Below are 21,866 nucleotides of genomic sequence, written 5' to 3' on the forward strand. Positions count from 1 at the left end.
CGTAAAGGAAAATATCTTTGTGTGTGTGTGTATTACCATTTTCCCTATTTCTACTGGTCTCTCTTTCCGTATGTCTCTCTTCTTCCGTCTCTCTCCCTCTTCTTCCGTCTCTCTCTCTCTCTCTTCTTCTGTCTCTCTACCTCTGACACTATCCTTGCCGTTCCAGGTGAATAGAGAGACTCGTCCAGCTATCACCAGGTTTAGGAGGGTCATTAAGCATTTTGTGAGGAGTGTAGAAGAAAGGGTGGCCGGCCAGGCGTCTCTCCCTCGCTCACATCTTACCTCCAACCTTTTGTCCATCGTCCCTCCCTCCCTCCTTCCACCCCTCTCTCTTTCCCTCTCTCCACTAAAACTTTACTCCTTCCTTTTTTCAACTTTCGATTTCCCCCCCCCCTCTCTCTTTTTCTTATAGTTTTCGTCAGCTTTCTTTCTTTTTAACCTTTCTCTTAATTTCGTTCATAGGTCTACGGTTACTTTTACTTTCTCTCGTTTTCTGTATAATTTGAAAGTTTTCTCTTACTTTCGTATTCCCCTTTTTTATTGCCTTTTCCGTCTATTGTTAATCCTCTTTTTATTTTCTAATCTTCTGTTGACTTTCTATTTCAATACGTTGAGTTTTATCTCTTCCTTCTTTTTCAACTTTTGACATCAGTTCTTTTCATTTTATTTCTGAAATTTTAACTATTCCTATATTCATAAATCTACTGGTTTTTTTTGTCCTTCTTACTGTCATTCTTTTTACATTCTCTTGCTCTTCTCCTATCAATTAACTTCATCCTTTTATTTCTTTTGTTTTATCTCTCTTCCTACTGTATATATGTATTCTTTTTCGTGTTATTCCTATATTTCTATTTTGTTCTCTCGTATTCCCTTCATGTTTGTGCTGGTACTACATTCATTTCTATTTATATTTTTCCATGTTTTTTTTTTTTAATACATATATATATATACAGTCTATACACAAAATCGACCCATGGAGAAGGAGCGTGGCCGGAGAACCATAAACCGTGGTCCTGCCGGCTACAATCTCTTGGGGCCAGGTCTTAACTTTTATGGCAAGTGAAGGCTAAAGTTTTGATGTGACTTATATACGAAGACTTTGATATTTATGGCCCGTTTGTTTCCTCCTAGAGTGAGTGGCCGGAGACTGGTAATCCCCTTCAACACGAGACCAGTCAGACCAGAAGGTGCCTTTTGGGTGTTTGGTTAAGGAATTCTCAAGTGGCGTCGAGAGGGAAGAGTGTGAACGATAATTTTATATTAAGAAGGACAGACAAAAGGTGAATATGAATTGTCCCGTTTCTTCTTTTATTACTTTTTTTTTTAATTGTTATTTTTGTACTGCTAACATAGAAGATAAATACAGTATAGGTTTAACATGTAAGATGATCAATTGAAAGTTATACAATAGGCAGTAAAAACAATAGTAACTTTATATCTTCCCTTCAACTTTTTCTTGCAAACTCCGCGAAAGATAAATGAGCCAAAAGAAACTAATGAATGAATGAATAAAATTGATGTTTAAAATTTACTCCTTGTGTTTTCATAATTCATTCACTAATTCATATTCATAATTTTACTCACAATTGTCAAGAGAAGTTAGTGACCGCCTGTCTCTCTCTCTCTCTCTCTCTCTCTCTCTCTCTCTCTCTCTCTCTTTTCTTTTGATAGCAACAACACATATGACGTCCCTGTTTTCCCTCTCCCCTCTCCCCCCTTCCCCACCACAACTCTTTGATGTTCCACCATACCTCCCCACCCCTCCCTCTCACCCCCCCGACTCCTCCCCTCCTCATCTTTCACTATAAGCTCCCATTATTTACTCTAGATCATTAAACCCCTCTCATCAAATTTTCTCCATCCTAACATTTTCTAAATATTGATTAATTTCTAATTCAACACATACAATTTGTTTTCTTTTCCATTTTTTTTTAATTGCCATACTCCTGTGCGTCTATCTGTCTGTAGATAAATTGCATACAGACAATAACTAAAGCTGTAATGACTATATTACCACTTAACTTCAGACTAAGTTCTTTATAAACAGTATATGCATAGATGATTTTTTTTTCAATGAGGCTCAGACAAATTCAGAAGCTGCTCCGACTCGGATTACCATCAGCTCTCATCATCGTGATCAGCAAATTGCTAAGTTTTGTGCGTGTAAGACCATTTTGGTCTCTCAGAAGCCAACGCGATTTGGCCGAGGGATGGTAGGGGGGTTTTGAGGTCTACTGGATGAGTGTTTATCATTAGGGCACGCACGCACGTACATGGTATTGATATAAGAAAACTTTAATCGATTTATTTGTTTATTTGTGTTTTTTTCACAAACAGTATGGACACAAAAAAACAAGAGTAAATATAAACCATTTCAATAATAAAATCTAAAAAAAAAATAACAAGTTTACCGTTGAGAATAAAATCGTATTAATCAAATCATTATAAATGCTCAGAAGCTTCAAGCTACTGTACAGATAACGTCGACGGAGAGGAAACAAAATCTAATATACGAATCATTCAGAATCTTGAGCCATTTTTTGTGCTGCCTCGTAACTTATAATAACGCGTGTGTAACTGAAGCCCCCGGGAGCCTCAGATTCATTTTGCGAGAAATAGTAATATATATTTTCTTATATGTATCTCTGGAAAGTAGCGTGCATTTATTGTTTCCTGTGTTGTACGTGCACACATAAATACACACAAACATGTGGATGTACAGACACACACGCACATACTACATACATACATACATACACGAGAGGGGAGTGGGCAGGGTTTCACATCATATTTCCATGAACAACAAAACGTGAAATTGGGTCCCATTGGTCTGACGGCCCGCCATGTACAGTGGGGATGCAGCACACTAAATGGTAAGCTTTCGGTATGTCTGGAGGCAGCAAGGCTGACACTACATTCCACCACCTTCACATTTACAGCTGCACAGTCACGTACCCATCCACAGCTGGGTGAACTATGGATACCCCAGGACAGGATGCGAGTGCTTTATTCAGAACTTCGCTAATAATCCCATTCGTTGTCAAAACATTTTTATACAGTACCAAGTTTAAACGTGAAGCAGGAGCCAGAACCTGTCACGCGTACATGTGTGAACGTGTTTTGAGTGGATGTCAATACAACTTAGTACAGTCTTCAGCCTTTCAGAGTTGTTTCACTCGATGACCAAACTCCTCCCACACTCCCACACGGATGTTTTCAAACGTTTATTGGACTCTCCTTCTCATTGTCGAAATTCACTTTATCATAAATTTAAGCAACACCACTATGTGTTCGCTCTTCGCTGCTGATTTTATGGATTTCCATTACAACAAACTCATATCCTTTGTATTTTCCTCATTTTATGTCTGAGGAAGTTCACATAGTTAGGCAAGGAAGACATGGAAACTACGAATAAATTAACGCTATTATCTGATGGGCAATAACGAAGTCTTTCCATTGTAATCTGCCAATTAATGTTATTACAACGGAAACTTTTACCAAGAACCGCGTCAGTGTTCATTGCTCAAAAAATGTTTGTGTGACAAGCCACTTTAGCAGCTTGGTCAAAAGCCAGGAAACGCTTACTCAGTCACTGATCTTACAGCACCGATCTTAATTATCTTTGGAAGTTTGAAGACAACATTAGAACTTATGATATAATGAAAAGCTGAAAGTCCAGATTTCTTCTACGAATCAATAGTCCAGTTCTGATCAGTGGTGCGTGAAAGTTCATACTGAAGAGCTCATCTCCGAATCTTTGCTCGATAGTTTCCAGGTACTGCATACCAGTACCGGCGTAGAAACAGCTGGCCAGATTATAATTTTCCTATTTATTGCGAACGACCTGGTTTCTGCATTTCTCTACATCACCTTTGGACACTTGCACGAGGCAGAGGGTTGCTAACATGTTGGTACACATCGGTTACTAGATGCCATGACTTTTAAAGCACACGAAAAAGTTGTTGATAAACGTGTCTCTTTTCTCAGGTTATCAACGAGCCGAGTTTACCCTTGATTTTAGAAGCCTTGAGAATATCACAGCCTGAAGAGCCATCCAAGTCACTGATCTTCACTAGATCCTGTTATTCTGCTGACGTTAATGAATCCCTCAAGATCCCTCGTCTTAATTGTACAGATCCTTGGACAACGTAGTAAACATTGTTCATGTAGGGTGATTTTTTCAACTTTGATCATCTTGGGTTATTTAGCGGAGGCGTACAGGTTTAAAAGAGTTTTCAGTATTTTCATTCTTTCCTGTCGTCAAGAAATCCATTAGACATGCCGCATTACTCTTGGGGTGACACCAGAATTTGCCCCACTGTTTGAACTAGCTATTTCCAACGTTTTTAAATTCAACACTCTTGTTAGAACCTTTGTTATGTCTCTGTGTAGCTTCCGTGAATAACAGGAGGTGAATGTCAAACGCCACTTGGCTTCTCTGACTTTGTACCTTTACGTTATATAGTTTCAAGCACAGAATATTCAGTCTCGAGAATATGCTTTGTTAAGTCCCCCCTCCCCCATCTCTCTCTCTCTCCTAGTACTGCCTCCCTCCTGGTACTGCCTCTCCCACCTGTACTGCCTCCCTCCTGGTGCTGCCCCCCTCCTAGTACTGCCTCCCCTCCTGGTGATGCCTCCCCTCCTGGTGCTGCCTCCCCCTGGTGCTGCCTCCCACCGATACTGACTCCCCCCTGGTGCTGCTTTCCTGTCTCGGAGAGTTCATTATAAATATTATGTAAATCATAAATATAAATAAATATATTCTTGTTCCCCTGTCAATGTGTGTTCGTACTTACTACCGTTATGTATTTTGAGAAAAATTCGTGGTACTAACTCTGACTTCTATTTGGTTCCAATAATGTTTGATAAAATTTTGCAGAAGTTCTGAAGAAGATTACGTCTGGCGAAAGTTTAGCAGCGTCCAAAGAGCTTAGTTTTACGCTTTTGTGGAGATTAGGGAATACCAGTTTTAATGTGTGTGTGTGTGTGTGTGTGTGTGTGTGTGTGTGTGTGTGTGTGTGTGTGTGTGTGTATGTCTGAGTGTATAACGAGAGACAAATGCCCACTGTAGCATTATGTACAAATTCTAAAGAACAGTATTGAAAAGATTAAATAAATAAAGTAAAACAAGATACAAGTTGGATGCAATATACAAGGCCTTATAACACCAAAGAATCATTAGATTAACAGCAAAATATTATCTGTGTTGTCTTACAGAAACATTGGTGTTGCTTCTTTTGTGTTTTTAAGATAGATTTCACGAGTTATATTGTTTTCCGTCTAAATGTTACAAGTGTTGTGCATGTGTTGTGCTGTTTCTTGTCCGAATATTGCAAGTGCTTCAGTATTTCACTATTGCGTGTGTTGTTGTGTCACTTCTTGTCAAGATATTGCACGTGTTGTTGCCGCAGCAGGTCAGGGGTGTCACCCGCCACCCACTTCATTTTCTGGCGGCCATCTCGCTCCACACACCACAAACTATTTCCTAACAGACACAGCCATCGTCCACAGGCTCAGTTAGTAGTGTCTACCACAACCTTGCCACATACACAGTGAAATATCTCTCTCTCTGTATTACCTTTACTCCTCTCCTACTCTGGGTACAGTGAATCAAGAAATAAAAAAAATTCTAAGAATGAGAGTAAATGACAAGGGACAGTGATGCAACATTAGGGGGAAATATCGATGAAAACTTGTTTCTTAGATCTCGAATAGTACACAAAATGGTTGAGGAATTGCAAATTTCCAACTTCTGTATGTCGTAAGTTTTTGTTATAAGAGTAAATACAGTCATCCCACGCGCGGACGCCAAGTTTACTGTTAAACTGTTGACACTTGCCAGCGAGCGATCCTGATCCTAAGCAACCGAACGCTTCCCAACGAACTTTCCATAAAAAATGTTCATAAAATAACACTTGCCAACCAACCTAACATTACCTAACTTAATCCAAACTAAAGATGCACTGCCATCCTGGGAGTACAGGATAGGTATCTGAGGTGGTAGCTAACGAAGGTTCATCTTCATAACGTAAAAATCGAAAAAGAGATAAATTGCTATTCTTCCACTCCTTTCACGACATTTGAGAGGCATAAATAATATCTAGTAAAAATAATCAAACAGGTTTACACTTGGTTTGGCATTTATATAGACTATGCAGGTATGCAGTCCGGCATGTGTACAGAGAACGCAAGTATATAGTGTGCATGACTGTGCAGGTAGACAATGTAGGTACAGTACACAACAACGGTAAACAGTAAGGCAAGGAGAGCCGAGAAAATCATATGATGCTTAATTTCAGTAGGGTAAGTAAGGTCTTTTGTAAAATAATACCTATCTAATTATTAGAATAATCCTTACTTAGCTACAGGAACGTAATGTTTGCAGTCCCAGGTGTAAAATGAAACATTCCAGCAGTCCCCCCCTACACTGTACTAGTCTACTCATGTTTTCTGTGGTCTTCGTAAATTTCCTTTAGTGCTGCAGCAACTCCCCTCCCAAGTCCGCGAGGCTCAAGGTACAATGTATTTTGCGTGTTTTATTACAGAAAGAGAATACAGTATACTTTTCATCTATTCTCACTTGTATTAGCTGTCATTCTTATAACAAATGTAAGTTCTGTAAATACTTGTTCCTTTGTATATCTCCTCGCTTTAACGCTCATCGTTCTCCGAGTTTGTGTTATGACTTTTGTAACTAACACTATCACAGGAGCTAAGTGGAAATATTAATACACTGGTTATAACTTAGTCTGCTCTTATGGGTCTGTGTGTAGTGTTGGTGTGTTTATGTCTCCTCTTCTGTTGTGCTCTTCTGCTTATAATGCAACACATCATTTTACATATTGCTATTTATTGCATCGATTCTCATAATCTCTCACCCTCTCCCACTTATTACACACACACACACACGTATGCACGCGCATGCATGGACTTCCGTCCGTCCACAACAACAGATATCAACAGATATCCACCAGTGACGTACTCTAGGCACACCCTGTACAGTTTAAGGTGAGGGAACAGATGTCCTGATGGCAGCGTTATTGCACTACTAAAATCATTGAGCATATTCCATGCTCATAGCCGTAGACAAGGACGTCATAAACAGAAGCCCAACAGGACCATGACCTCCACTACGAAACCAGAGAAACCTACACCTGACAGACCGTACCAACACACTGAATTTCCCAGAATATATGGTACAATCTCGCCTCCTTACTGCTCTCCAACGTCACTTCCTTGGCCAATAAATTTGACGAGCTGGCAGCCACAGTCCGATTAGTCGCTACCAACGCCATTGCATCCGCAAGGCATGGCAAATTGTTCCTGAAACGTGCCACATTGAGGGATATCAACTCTTTCAATCACCTTCGTTCACATGGACTTGGGGGTGGGGGGGGGGGGCGATGCTCTCTTCTGTCAAAGTGAACTACGTCCGTCACGCCTGAATGTTTTAGTCCCAGCTGATGTGGAGGCATTATGGGTACGTGTTGTGCTATGTGCCCACCCTTGCCATACTGCCTGTTATCATAATACTCTGTGGCATAGCACCCGCTTCCCTCGCCCACCAGAGACAGTCTTATTAATCACCTCATTACCACCTCAGAGTTAGGTACCCATGTGCCAATCTAGTACTATGCAGGGATTGTAAAGAAATTGACACCACTGGTATCGAGGACCAGCTGCTACTATCACAAGTTGCAAACTTCTCTACACACTGTCAAAATACCCTTGATCTTATCTTAACTGACTTCGCGGACCAGTACCAACCACCTCAACCTCCAATGCCTCCTGTCGGGTGTAGCACACACCTATTAGTGTTCTGGTCTCCAGCTCTCACTACCAGCCAAGTACAGAGACCTTGCATCAAGACCTACAGGCCGATTACTGACCCTGCACTGCGTCTGTTCGGGCAGTGGATAGTTCACCGTTCCTGGACTGAAGTACTTAGTGTGGATGACGTGGACACGAAATGGATAAACTACACCAACACCACCACGGAAGCTCACCACCACTTCTTCCCCGAGAAGTCCGTCAGATCACACCCAGCTGACTTGCCCTGGATCACACCTTGGAACAAAAGACTTATACAGCAGAGAGACAGCCCCCTTTATCTCAATGACCACAACCGCTACAGGTCCCTTCGCACTCCCCAACCAAGCTGCAACACCTGAAGCAGACCAACATCAGTCAGTGGTATGGTAAGCCATCTCACTAATGATGACGCAGCTGAGTTATCAAACAACCATTTTACAACTATATGCCAGACGCTCCTCGGCTTGACACAACCACTCTCCCTGCTTACCTATCAGCCCCCTTCCCCAATGACTTAGTGGAAGAATTTCAAGTGGCAAAACGTCTGGCCAAACTGAAGTTAAAGCGCTCCACCACCCACATTGACTTACCAATGAAACTCTACAAGGAGTTCTTCCCTGAACTAGCTAAACCCCTCTGCTCCATCATCAATGCTTCTCTCAGCAAAGCAAGATGCCCAGCTGACTGGAAGATCTCATACGTGTCACCAGTGCCCAAGTCATCCAGCCCACAATCCTTAAATGAACTACGACCCATTGCCACCCCCCAATACCTAGTTTAATCTGCTAAAGTTTCGTGTTTGACTGGGCTTATGCTGCTATTGCAGGCGGCATAGATCCTCAGCAATTTGGCAATATGAAAATTTCCTCTACCACTCACTGTCTTGTCAGCTTTCTCGACTACATATACCGCCATCTGGGAAAACGAAAGATGTCTGTGACTGTGGCCTTCAATGACTTCACCAAAGCATTTGACCTAGTCGACCACAATTTAATTATCAACAAAACTATCGACCTCGGGTTTCGGAGAAGTCTTATACCATGACTTACAGACTTCCTTAGTGAGCCAAGCCGTACGCTCCTAAGGGGCTGTCTCCACTTTTCAGTCACTTACCAGTGGCGTCCCCAAGGCACCAAGATGCGACCGCTCTGGAAATATGTCGACAACTCCACCATTGGGATCAGTGTGAACAACTCGGCCCCCGGCAACACCGCCCTCTAGAATATATTGAACACTTTCCAAAATTGGGCCACCAGCAACCATGTCACCATCAACTTTATGAAGACCATGGTTATGCACATCAACCTCTCCTCTGACCTTGCCCCCACCTCCCTCCACCACTTTGGGCTCCAACACACTCCAGGTTGTAGACTCCACCAAGCTCCTCAGCGTCACTATAGATAAACTAAATAGGAAAACACACATCAGTACAAATATCAAATCCTCCAGTTTTCCTCTCCACCTCCTCCGCCGACTAAAGTCCCTCGGAATTCCTGCGCCCGAGCTCTTCAGTGCTTACTCAAAATTTATACTTCCCAAGCTCACCTATGCTTCCCCTGCCTGGTCTTCCTCAGTAAATGCCACACAACAGAAACATCTAAAAAAAGGGGATAAGAAGGCATGCAAGATTATTCTCTCCCCCACCCCCTACTCCACATACCAAAAAGCGTTCAACACACTGACCCTCTCGGCTCTCTCTGATTATCACCAAGACTTCATCTGTAAATTTGCTGAGAAGCTGCTGCACAATCCTCGACACCAGCTCGTACTTCCACCCGAGATCCCTCGTCCACGAATTGCTGTTCGTCACCACAACCGCAACCAGCCCATACGAACACGTACTGATCGCTATAATATCAACCCAGTCCCAACCATTAACAACAACTTGTAATCAACCAGTGTATTCACTACCAGTCAATATTACCTTTTTGCACTGTTACTATGTTGAAATGCCCTCTAGTATGACCTTCTCCCCACCTAGTTATTATATATCATATTTGTATCACTTATGTAACCTGTATATTATTTGTTAATCAAGTGACCCATTCCCCAATTATGTAACTGTATATTTTCAGCCTTCTGACTGCCGTGCTCTTTTAATAAAACGTTAATTAGTATCATTATTATTATGGATTGTTTTTTTTTCTCGTTATTTTCGGTGCGTTTGTCTGCCTTTCCCTTTGCCTTAGATAAACATTTTGAATTGTCTGATAATTCTTAGTCATTTCACAATATTTTCCTTTACGATCCCGAACTTTTGAATCATTATAAACAACACATTTTAGTTAAAAGAATAATTATCTTAGCTCGTGGAAATACAGATCAATTTTATAATTTTCTCTAATACACTAAAAGTCGTCTTCATTATAGAACGTAAGAAATAACACAATGTAACTATGTCTAAAATACTGATTGAGGTCACTGGTGGACATATCGCTCCTTCCTCAAATGGAATTCACCCAAGGACGGCACCAATGAAATTGAGCCAATAACTCGTCTCCAGCACTCAGAGAAACAGAGCCCGTGTTTACCTCCTCCACCACCACTACTACTACTACTACCACGCCCACCACAATACCACTATTATCACCACTACCACCACCATCACTACTACAACTGCCACTACCACCACTACTACTATTACCACCAACAACTACCACCACTATCACTTTTACAACCTCCACCATCACCAATACACCACCACTACCAATACCACCTCCATCACCACTACCACCACCAATACCACCACCAATACTACCATCACTACCACCACTATCCCAATACCACTACCTTTACCAGCACCACCAGAGACACTGGGTCACTCCCACCCCCATCACCACTCGCGGGTCACCACCACCACTAGAGGCCAACATATTACTCTTAACCAACAAATGAAAACAAATTACAAATACTCCACAACCTCGAAAAATGCGAAAATACAATAAAGAAGAAGAAATATGTTAGGTTAAAGACAAACAAATGTCTCTTTATATTAAGTTACAAATCAACTAATGTAAATAAGACAAGGGAATCTTTTTATCATAGGCCATAAATGAACCAACACAAAACAAACAATAAAGTATCAATTATCGAGAAAAGACCACAGAGCGGTTAGTCTCAGAGGAAGAACAGTTCCTCTTGTTCCTTTGTACTGTTGCGCGTCAAATGGATCCCCCACGCTTTATGGGTTCCAATCTTAATGAGTTACAGTCCTAATAAGCCTTAACTTTAACCTAACCATTAAGATTGAGGATCAGCCATATTGGTTAACAGTCTTAATAGCTGTCGACCTAACTTAATTTAAAACAGACTACAGGAGTGGGATCTATTAGAATCGTGGTCCATTAAAACAGGAATTCATTAGAACTAGGACTCACTACGATAAGACCTATTACGACTAGGACCACTTTATGACTGGGACCCATAATGACTGGGACCCATTAGGACTGGGACCCATAATGACTGGGACCCATTAGGTCTGGGGCCCATTAGTATTAGGACCCATAAATGAATTAGGTATATGTACTCGGGTATTTGACTAGCTATCCTCTGTGCTTGTCTCACCTAAAGTTTATTAAGAGATAGAGTGATTGATTCGTGTACAGACAGACAGACAGACAGACAGACCTGATACTTTTGTTCACATATATCGGAACTTACTGGACACCTTATAAACCCTTTGAGTACGAAGCTAACCCCTTGAGTACAATGACCTAAACCCTTGAGTACAATAACTTAACCCCATGAGTACGATGACTTAACCCATTTAGTATAATGACTAAATCTATTGAGTCATCATACTCAAGCGGTTTACTCATTGCACTCAGTGGGGTTCCAATCTTACTACTGATTAAGGTGGGACAAACTATATCATGGTTTGTGTAATATGTGAGGTAGAACATTAGCCAACAGAGCCTTTATTATAGTATCTCATCTGTACGCTGTATTATTTTCTGTATGTATGTTTGTCTGTTTTTCCCTTTCTCTCAATCTCCATTTCTGTTTTTCCCCGTTTCTGACTGATTTTCTTTCTCTGTCTTTATCTCTGTGCGGCTGTCTCTCTCTCTCTCTCTCTCTCTCTCTCTCTCTCTCTCTCTCTCTCTCGCCTTGTACATTCTGTCTCTCTACTTCCGAGAAAAATTTATCTCAAGAATCTTTGAGAGTCCCGAGTAGGTAGCTGAAGGCACCGCTCGTGATGTAGACCTTTGTTTGGCGTAAATTTGCAAGCTTAATTAAGGATGGTTAGCTTTGGTTAATTGTGCGTTTCAAATGCTTCTCTTCCTGGGCTAATGTTTTCCGGCAGACTCTCACCTCTGTATGTAGATGATGTGCTCCAAGTAATAAGTAAACAAACGGCAAAAAAAAAGAGTCGGCAAACACAGTAAAACTTTAGTAATGAAAAAAAAAGTCAATAAAAATATCTCGTCTGTTGCATGTCTTGTAACTGCACAGAGTACTTCATAAATATTTGTATTTCTAGTTTACCTGCAGGGCAGTCATAAGTTAAGGTGATTTAAGGTAAGAGAGGTGATTTATGATCAAACACCTGTGCGGCCGATTTTATAACTTGCATGACTAAGAAAATACTACCACCCAACCATACACATAAAAAGATTGGGACCTTTTTTTTAATATTTTGGGTAAGTTTTATCTCCAAGTCCATGTACAGTACATATTAACTGTTGTATATCAAGGAATTATATAACCTCCAAACACTGTTGTTGGCTGTCCCAACAAGGGTTATATTTTTCACATCACTATTTACATTAAATAGAACTATTATTTAGATACGTGTAACCGACAGGAACAATTACTAAGTTAATTTAGGTAACATATAATGAACCAGAATGATTAATTCTTTGAATTGTTATGGTGTACTGTATGCATATAAATAAATATATATTTACATCCCCCCCCCCTTTACCAGAATTGTGCCGCTAGTCAAGTCAAATGTGACGCTTGACCAGGATAGCATAGAGAAACAAACCCCTGCCACTAGTGGTCACAACAATTAGTCGGGTAAACACTGTAATAACTCTTAAATTATTTATCTCCACCAGGTTCTTAACAATAAGCCTATAGTTGACTCAAAATCTGATTATCATATTGACGAAGAATCATGCACCGCTTTAATTTCTAAAACAAAAAATTAGACAACGTATAAACTGCTGCCTCAATGTTCTTTTACCCCCGTGGTGACGTTTACGTACAGTTGCCCACAAATATTTGATTACATCTATGGTTCCTGTGTGGGTCACATTATCTGGTACATTTTTCCTGTAGTGAACTATCAGGATCCAAATAACCCATTATTTATGTGTCATTCTTAAAGATATGTTATGAAACAATATTGCAGAGGTCTTAGGCAAGACATTTGAACGATAAAACAGACGCCTCATGTACTACCATGAAGATGAAGAACTACTTTCCTACAAGTAGTATGGAATCAAGGCATAAAGAAAGCATTTGTCACAGTCTGGTACGACGGACTAAAATACAAAATATACACCAATTTTAATCTCACCTAAAAAAATCACAGCAGCTCCTGTTCAACTACTTAACAGACAGGAAAATGAGGATTAAATTCAAACACGCAAACTCCGATTCCTTCCCACTACACGCAGGAGTCCCATAAAGACCAGTCTTCTCCTAACACCTTGCATAATGGTTGCCCCTCGTGTTAAAACCTTTAGAATTTCTAGAACCTAACTAAGTTCTGCTCGAGATTAAATAAAACTGATGATATCCACCGGAGGATTTGTTAAAACCTGATTTTCTTCTAAACCTCAGATAACATAAATAAGGTTGTATTGTAGACTGAAGTGAAACTGGCGAAATTCTGAGGACTTTGGTACACTGGTGAAGGTCTGCAGAGGACGCCTATAATAAAATAAAAGTCAGTTTTACTTCATATGTAATGACTTCCAATACGCAATAAAAAAAATTGGTACATTGTAAGATTAAATGTAAGAAAGTATCAGGCCCAGGGTCAGTATTGAGACTGATAATCGATGCACAAACCCTATGTCTATGAGCTGACGATTATTTACATCTGTATTGAGGTTACAGAAAGAACACTGCATTTGCTTTTGTGTTAAACCGAGAAAACCTAACATACGTTTGTACGAAAAACAAAAACGAAAACATTTGGGCTGATGAAAGGTGAAAGTGAGTGTGACGAAAGAAATGCCTTGGTGACTTTTTCCCAAGGGAACTTAGGAAACAAAAATAATAGTAATTTGTTTTTGCTGCATTAAAATAAATACAAGAACTTTATGAATACCTGAAAAACATTTGAACTGAAAAAAAAAATTGTGCCGCAATTAGTTAACCTATGTACTGCACTTCATCCGTAAAACAGTAAATCTCTCAGTAGTACACATCTACTCAGTCTTCACGTAAAAAAGAAAACTTTGTATATGTAGTGAACAGAAGGATATGCTGTATATTATTTACTTTCTTCCCCCCCAAAAGTGTGCATAAACATTGCACCGAAATTCATATGCATAAAATTTTTAACTAATCCTGAAAATAACTTTACAAAACATTTGCACTAAAATATACATATGAACCTTATCTCCACCCAAAATACACTTTACATGTAAACAGAAAAAAATACATAGGTACATTATTTTTAATCTGAAAATAAAGTTTGCATATGTTGCATTGAAATACATATATATATATTTTCTCTGTGCCTGATAAAAAATTACATTTGTACTGTACTAAAAATTAGACATGAAATTTAACGGCACTTAAAATAAATATCTTCATATATCACAATTATATCTAGTGCGAAGAAATATATATGTATGTCATCTGCGCCTGAAAGAATTAATTCAAACTGTAATAAAATATATGACCCTTACCTCCATCTGAAAAAAATACTACAGTACCTCTATAAACCTCATTCTAAGTGTTAGTTATATTTTGAATTAAACCTATGCATTGTGACCTAATCTCAACTTAAAGCTAATATTGTTACACGCCTTGATTTATCTCAGTACATGATGTTAACACCGCTAGGTTTCTAGTACTGTACGGTCTGCAGGGTTAGTAAGATGCATGCAATAAAAAAAATAAAGTCTGCTCCCTAATAAAGCAAGGCTCGGGATTAAAAGCTTATCTCCATAGAATTGAATCATTATCTTAAAGCTCATTAACTCTTATGTTTATTTTAAAGTAACTTTAAATTTTGTCTTCGTGGATTTTAGTAAATTTTAAACCTGAAAAATCATAAATCTGGATGTGCATATTTAAAACTGCACCTTAGTACTATAACGCGCATAACTCTCACCAATATGTCACTACCAAATACCACAGGTCCCCTCCTGTAATAACGCTGGATAAACATCCCAAACGGCTAGTAAGTTGACAAGTGGCGAGTATGATAAAAGAAAAATAAATAAAAATATGATGGTTTCAAACAATCAGGACTTTGTACTTACCGCAGACGCTTCTGAAGTTCTACCTGTAAAACCATAAACCTGTGTTAGAAACAAACTTTTACTATACAGAAAGCTCTTTAAAAAAAAATATTGTAAAACAATAAACCCTGTCACAGTACAGTGGTTGTACTTTAACACTCCTGCCATGATAAAAACTATCACTCACTAAGAATGTTAAAGCAGTGCCACACTTCAGGTGCTGTATCAATGGCCTTCATCCCATATACTTAAAAAATAATCATCGACCAGTTACTAGTATATGATTTCTCACCTTAACTCATAACTAATACTAATTTATTTAAAAAAATTAGATTATCATATAAATTTACTGCAAATTATAGATAAGGTTAGGATAGCTTAGGTTAGGTTAGAGTAGTCTGTTGCTAGCCTACAGAATTGGTGCATTAGTACAGTTGCGGAGATGTGCTCCTACAACCTATGTGGTAACTCGTGTCTCCAAACGGCCAACCTATATGAGCTAGTCCTACAGTATAACAAACCTCTCCACCAATCGTGTCCGTTGTTACAAGGCTAATCTCATTTAAATCATAAATAGCGATACTACTACAGTGACGTTGGTTTTTGGAGACACAGGTTACCATAGGGGGTATAGGAACACATTTCTGCAACTGTACAACTGCATTAGTAAGAGTTACCATATAAATATACTGTAAATTATAGGTTAGGTTATGTTTGCTCTCCTAAAAGACTACAATTATTTAATTTTTTATTTTTCCTAAATAAAATAAAATTCCTTTCTGAGAAAAGAACTATTCCTATACTGTAAATCTGACACTAGTGGCGGATGTTTTCCTCCAGCCATTTCCTAAGTCAAAACTGATATCTCACAAAAAAGTATTCCTCATGCATTCAATGTCTGTTTCTCGAGGTAAGAAAGGTTTTATGTTCTAAGGAGAAATTTCGTCAGATAGCTGCTAAGGCTAGAACAATATCTTGAATGTTACCAAAAACAATAAAAATACTCACTTGTGGTCTCGCTGGTGGCGTCATCCCGAAGTCACTAATTATCACTTATCCGAGATCACTTATTTTCACCAGACTGATATCACTAATTTTCACTTAACTGAGAACACTAATTTTCACTAAACTGAGAACACTAATTTTCACTTAACTGAAATCACTAATTTTCACTAAACTGAGAACACTAATTTTCACTTAACTGAAATCACTAATTTTCACTTAACTGAGATCACTTATTTTCACTTAACTGAGATCACTAATTTTCACCTAACTGAGATCACTAAATTTCACTTAACTGAGATCACTAAATTTCACTTAACTGAGATCACTAATCATTACTTAAACACGATCACTAATTATAAAATTAATAGTGATATTTATCACTTACCAAAATCACTATTTTCACTCACTTAAATCATTTAATATTACTTAAATGAGTTAACTTATTTTCACTTAACCAAACTCATTAATTTTCAGTTAACAGAGATCACTTATTTTTCACCAAACTTATATCACTTATTTTCACTTCGCTGAGTTCACTAATTTTCTACTTAACGGAGATCATAATTTTCACTCAAGTGAAATCATTTATTTTCACTTAATCGAGATCACTAATTTTCACTTAACTGAGATCACTAATTTTCACTTAACCGAGATCACCAATTTTCACTTAACCGAGATCACCAATTTTCACTTAACCGAGATCACCAATTTTCACTTAACCGAGATCACTAATTTTCACTTAACCGAGATCACTAATTTTCACTTAACTGAGATCACCAATTTTCACTTAACCGAGATCACTAATTTTCACTTAACCGAGATCACTAATTTTCACTTAACCGAGATCACTAATTTTCACTTAACTGAGATCACTAATTTTCACTTAACTGAGATCACCAATTTTCACTTAACTGAGATCACTAATTTTCACTTAACTGAGATCACTAATTTTCACTTAACCGAGATCACCAATTTTCACTTAACTGGAGATCACCAATTTTCACTTAACCGAGATCACTAATTTTCACTTAACTGAGATCACTAATTTTCACTTAACTGAGATCACCAATTTTCACTTAACTGGGATCACTAATTTTCACTTAACTGAGATCACTAATTTTCACTTAACCGAGATCACCAATTTTCACTTAACTGAGATCACCAATTTTCACTTAACTGAGATCACTAATTTTCACTTAACCGAGATCACTAATTTTCACTTAACCGAGATCACTAATTTTCACTTAACCGAGATCACTAATTTTCACTTAACTGAGATCACTAATTTTCACTTAACTGAGATCACCAATTTTCACTTAACTGAGATCACCAATTTTCACTTAACTGGGATCACTAATTTTCACTTAACTGAGACCACTAATTTTCACTTAATTGAGATCACCAATTTTCACTTAACTGAGATCACTAATTTTCACTTAGCTGAGATAACTAATTTTCACTTAATCGAGATCACTAATTTTCACTTAACTGAGATCACCAATTTTCACTTAACCGAGATCACTAATTTTCACTTAACCGAGATCACTAATTTTCACTTAACCGAGATCACTAATTTTCACTTAACCGAGATCACCAATTTTCACTTAACTGGGATCACTAATTTTCACTTAATCGAGATCACTAATTTTCACTTAATCAAGATCACCAATTTTCACTTAACTGGGATCACTAATTTTCACTTAACTGAGATACCAATTTTCACTTAACTGAGATCACTAATTTTCACTTAATCAAGAACACTAATTTTCACTTAATCAAGATCACTAATTTTCACTGGTAATACAGGGTTAACACCAGAAAGTTGTTAGATTTGGTTATTTTTTTCTACAGATGTTTCTTGCTTTCATTGGTACCTGATATCAAAATAAGTATTTTCTGTTTAATATGGTTAGAGAGTTAGGTAAGGTTAGGTAGGTTTCTTTGATCGGTTAGGTCAGATAGATTAGGTTCTAGTAAATGACGCCGCCTCTTTTAAAATACTTTATATAATGATAAAAACGTCTGTGGAAAACATGAATTACATTTAACAGTGCCGTCTGGTGTTAGCCACCCTCGTTAAATATCTGAAAACCGTATCACTCGCCATATTATCACTTAACGCATTGATATTGTCTTAACTTTTTCCGAACGTTCGAGAAAAGTTTGTTTATATCACAGCTGTTGATCCTGGTATAACACTTCAAACTTTCTCACCTTTCCTCACCGTAGCTTAATCTTAGATGTTTGTAGCGCCATTATTCTAGCAATGTTATAGAAAGTAGACGTGGGAATGAGTTCATGGTAGTAGATTATGTGGGAGTCAGTAATAACGTCGTCTGCTCGGCACCGGCTGTTGACAGTGGTGGATGGTGACTGATGACGGATTCAAGTTTGTGTTCCGTTTTAATAAGTGAAGAAACAATATTAATAAAATAAATATAAATAGATGGGTGAAATAAATAAATTAGGTGTCATATATTTGCAGTATTAAATATTTAATATCTTATAAGAAAATTATGGGTACAAATTGAACCTGCTTAGAAAGTCTTGAAAAACGTATTGTTGACGATCTAGTGAAATACATATGCTTATATTTATACATATAATATTACTATTAATTCCAAAACTAATACTGATGTATTATCATAACCATAGGAAACTGTTCGTGTTTATATGATGTGCTGTAATACGGCAATAATCTTGTCAGTATGTCGACTCACTTGTTAAACTTGAGGTAAAATTGGACTGTGAGGAAATTTCTTTTTGGTGTATTTATGATTATTGTTAAGTTACAAATATAGCATTATTGCACGAATGGGATTTGTGCATCTGGCTTCTTTATACCCCACAAACAGCTCTAAAAGGGGATTGGATAACTTCGTTGGTAACTGAAAGTGCACAATGCAGAGCTGCAGTCCCCCCAGACACTCACTGCCAGGCGTATGATTCCTTTAGAGAGACAGCTGAATAATACACTACCAACAAATATATCATTTTATATGTTATTTAATTATTTTCAATACGTTGCTAAGTGAATTTTCATTAAAATCAGACCAAAATTTAAGTTACTTTCATAGTTGCTGTCAATGCTGTACGATTCATGTCTGTTATTAATTGGCGCGCCGCCGCCGCACTTGAAGCAGCTCAGTCTCGTACAACGTGTGGACGGTGTGGTTAAATCGTGCTTTCTTTAATTACCCTTTGACGATGGAAAATCGAGTGAAGTATTTGCAAAACATCAACTTTTCCCAGCTGACATTAAATGAAAAGACTGAAATCAAAGCAAGAGGAAGACCTACACCAGTTTTATCCATTCAACAGAACAGTACAAGCAGGAACAAAGAATATACACGCCAGTTTAACATCAGTGTTTATCAGAATGACAGACTGTCTGCTTTAGCAGTGATATCCATTGAAAATAAAATGATAACAGAAATAAAGGATTTTAATGAAATAGTAATAAACAATTTTGCTACATCGAAGAGCAGACACGCCGACTTTATTTTCAATTAATACTGGTCCATCACCACCAACACTACTACCATGCCCTGGGAATTCGTGGACATCAACTACAACTCATACCTGAGGTAGGTCAAATTTGTGTATCCTACTGTTGTGTGAGGCTTGCAGTCCCTCCATTTTATTTTTCACGAGCCGCCACTGATTCAATGGACCATTGTCGTTATTATTATAGTGTTTATTTTATTTTTGCGGAACACATCATCTTAAAAAGCAAAATGTTATATATTTTTCCGTGATCAACAATTTCTGTTTACCCTAGGTGCAACATTTTAGTCGCTCACTCAGTCAGTCTCAACCAGCGTCACCCATCACCAGCAGGTCTTTCCCCTAAAAAGTTATTCTGACTGGAATTTTTCATTGCCCAGAAACTCGAGTTGTTGTTGAGGCAATAAGACGATCTTTTAAAGCCAATGTACCGACACACGTCATTGGCATTTCAACAACAAATCCAGTGAGCATTATCTCTAATTCTAACAGACAGTATCGCTAAATGCACCAGGTATTACCTTGAGTATTATCCTTAATTCTAATAGGTAGTTTCTTGAATACCTCAGGATATTCAACTTCATAACAGTTATAGCACAGGTAATGTGTGTGTGTGTGTGTGTGTGTGTGTGTGTGTGTGTGTGTGTGTGTGTGTGTTTGTGTGCTTACGTACGTGTTTGCTTGAGATATGATATTTGTTTTGTATGTGTGGTTATCTGTACACCAAGATTATATTTCATGAATTCCTTCACTAATGATGACTGTAAGCTGGGAAAAGATGCCAAGGCTTTTAGCGGGATGTGTTGTCATTCTACAATAAACATTCTGCAGTTGGCTTAGAGCTTCTCCCTTTAAGGTAACGACTTTGTTGAATAATAGACGTACTGTGCTAAAATATCCCGTCTGTCTGTTTGTCTGTCTGTCTGTCTGTTTGTCGCTGTATGCCATTCTCTGACTATGTATGCCTCTCTCTCTGGATGGGAACATTTTTGTATGCACGTGTCTGGATCTGCCTGTCATTGTTTACGTCTGTCCGTCTGTCTGTCTGTATCTCTGTGGGGATCATTGCACATATATCCACTCTCATTCTCAAGTTCCGTTGCCACTAATGATTCACACCTTGTCACCTCAGCAGTAAAACGCATTAATGATCACACCTTTCCTAGCGTAAATTCAAAGACTGTACCCCAAGTTAATAAAGAGATTCCCACTACCCTGCCATCAGTCAGTCAGTCCTTTGGCACTCTGCAGCTCATGTTAAAGTCAGGTCCATCAAAGCGCAATTATGTCTCCCCTTTAAATTTCAACTTATATTATGACCCTGGGTAAAGATGAGACCTGTGGGACCCTGAATAATCGACACATTCATTGACCCAAATTGTCTCCAGGATTCTTTTAATTGAGGCTTCAGACTTCATTATCTCGTCCTGATGAATTCTTCTCTGCCTGAGGCCTCGTCCAGGGTCATGTGCTGGTGAGCATTAATCCTTTAAAAGCTTTTTAATCTTGTAATGATTTTTTTTAATTATCCAAGGTTTCGTTTAGAGTCTGGTGTATGTAAATATATTCATGATTATTACCAAAGGAATCTTTAAATTTACGTATTTCAGTTACCGGTAATTAGAGTTCTAATCACGAATGACTAGTGCTTGTAGCCCAAACATTCTTACGATGGAAATATGCGTGGTAAGAAAATATATGCCAAAAAAATATTTATAGCAAGAAAATGAATTTAAAAGCTGCCTGGAGGTTCAAGTTCCCTATACTAACAATTCATTGTAAAGTGAAACTAATACCCAATACTCGCTCTTCTCGCCTCGGAGGGGATGTGAGGAGGGGGAAGAGGAAGGAGAGAGCGAGAGAAAGAGAGAGAAGGTAGAAGGAGGGCAATAAGAGGAGGGTGATGAAGGAAAGGACCAAACAGAGAAAACGAAAAGTGGTGGAAGAAGAAGAGTAAATAAAAACAAAGAAGCGAGAGAGAGAGTGAGGAGGAGGTAGAGAATGTTAAATGAAAACAAAAATATTAAAAACGTGTTAAGGAAGGAAGGAAAAATGAGTGTGTGATGGAAAGAAAGTGTAAGGGACGGAAGACGGGATGAGGAAGTGTGGCTTCTT

This window comes from Homarus americanus, unplaced genomic scaffold, assembly GCF_018991925.1.
Source record: "Homarus americanus isolate GMGI-L3 unplaced genomic scaffold, GMGI_Hamer_2.0 scaffold45698, whole genome shotgun sequence".
NCBI classification, from domain to species: domain Eukaryota; kingdom Metazoa; phylum Arthropoda; class Malacostraca; order Decapoda; family Nephropidae; genus Homarus; species Homarus americanus.